The sequence below is a fragment of the Sarcophilus harrisii genome, chromosome 3 (genome assembly GCF_902635505.1).
Source record: "Sarcophilus harrisii chromosome 3, mSarHar1.11, whole genome shotgun sequence".
In the NCBI taxonomy this organism is placed as follows: Eukaryota; Metazoa; Chordata; class Mammalia; order Dasyuromorphia; family Dasyuridae; genus Sarcophilus; species Sarcophilus harrisii.
In genome coordinates this window covers 66,895,420-66,897,049 of record NC_045428.1, presented here as the reverse complement: position 1 = coordinate 66,897,049, position 1,630 = coordinate 66,895,420, and the positions used below count along the sequence as shown (strand labels likewise).

At 35.0% G+C, this 1,630-nt stretch overlaps 1 pseudogene; it reads left to right on the top strand.

Annotated features, from left to right (window-relative positions):
- The first annotated feature begins 224 nt into the window (after positions 1 to 224).
- LOC100927002 lies at positions 225 to 958 on the top strand (annotated as a pseudogene).
- Positions 959 to 1,630: the final 672 nt, after the last annotated feature.

The window sequence follows — 1,630 nt, the reverse complement described above, 5'->3', positions numbered from 1 at the left end:
CTAAAAATGCCTCAATTCTTAAATATTTCATAATTTTTCAAATTAAAAAAAGTACATTCAAGGGTAAAACTGGTATATGGTAATAATAGCTTATATTTATATAGTGTTTATTATGTGTCAAGCATTAGTAAAATCTTAGAAAGAAGAATGGCAGAGATTGTGAGCTTTAAAAGTTCCTTATTGCTCTTTTCCATGGCAAATCTGAAGCAGGTGGCCATGCAAAGATGAAATTCAACATCTCTTTCCCAGTCACTGGCTATCAGAAATTCAACAAAGTCAATGATAAGAGAAACTACAGACCTTTTATGAGAAAGGGATGGTCACCGAAATTTCTGCTGATACTCTGGGTGAAGAATGGAAGGGTTATGTGGACTGTGTCAGTGGTGGGAATAACAAATAAAACTTCTCCACAAATCAAAGGTGTTTTGGCTCATGGATCTGTCCTACTGTTGCTCAGTAAGGACCATTCTTCCTATTGTCCTAGAAGAAAACATAAATCTGTTAGGGGCTGTATTGTGGATGCCAATCTAAATGTCCTTAATTTGGTTAATTGTGAAGAAGGGTGAGAAAGATATTCCAGGACTGACTAATGCAACTTTACCTCATCACTTGGGGCCCAAAAGAGCTAGCAGAATACATAAGCTTTTCAATTTGTCCACAGAAGGTGAAGTCTGGCAATTTGTGAGGAAACCCCTCAACAAAAGAGGTAAGAAACTCAGAAGCAAGGTTCCTAAAATTTGGTGTCTGATGACTCCCCATGTTTTGCAGCATAAGATGGATGTATTGCTTTGAAGAAACAACATGCCCAGAAGAACAAGGAAGAAACAGCTGAATATGGCAAGCTTTTAGCCAAGAGAATGAAGGAGGCCAAAGAAAAATAACAGGAACAGATCATTAAGAGACATTGATTTTCTTCCCTGAGACTTCCACTTAGAAATCTGAGTCCAGTCAAAAATAAAATTTTTGAAAATGTGTTAGAAATAAATAATTTTTGTCAAGTGGGGAAAAAAATCCTTATTAAAGAGAGCTTCAACAGAATGTAGAACCAGTTTAAAGAAGATTTGACAAAAGTCTGAAATGCAAAGTGCCATTTTAAGAGTATTAAAAGTTGAAACTGGAAGAAAGACAATAAAAAGACTCTAGATGGAAAAGATTGGGTTTTTTGGTAACAAACAACTTCACAGTCTTAGATATCCTTGAAGAAAAACTAGAAGTAATATCAAAGAGAACATATTGGGGAAAGCAGCAAGTTTAGACCAAACTATATAAAGAAGAGTTTCACAATGGAGGTAAAACAGTTGTTTTGGATTGAGGAATATTTTCAAGATAACTAAAGCAGGGAAAAATATAAAAAGCATACAAAAATATCAGCTCTTTTTACCACACATGCAAAAAGGTGGCAGAAAACAATGGATTGCCTTTATGTCTACTTAGGTTCATAGATTTAGAAATGGAAATGACCTTAAAGATCATTAAGTTCAACTACCTTTTTTACAGTTAGGGAAACTGAGGCTCAAAGAAGTTACATGACTTGTTAGTCAGTTAGCCACTGAGTGAGAGGGCTAAACTGGAGAACCTCAGAGGTAACTATCAAGTCTAAATCTCTGATCTTTTACAATTTTTACTTATC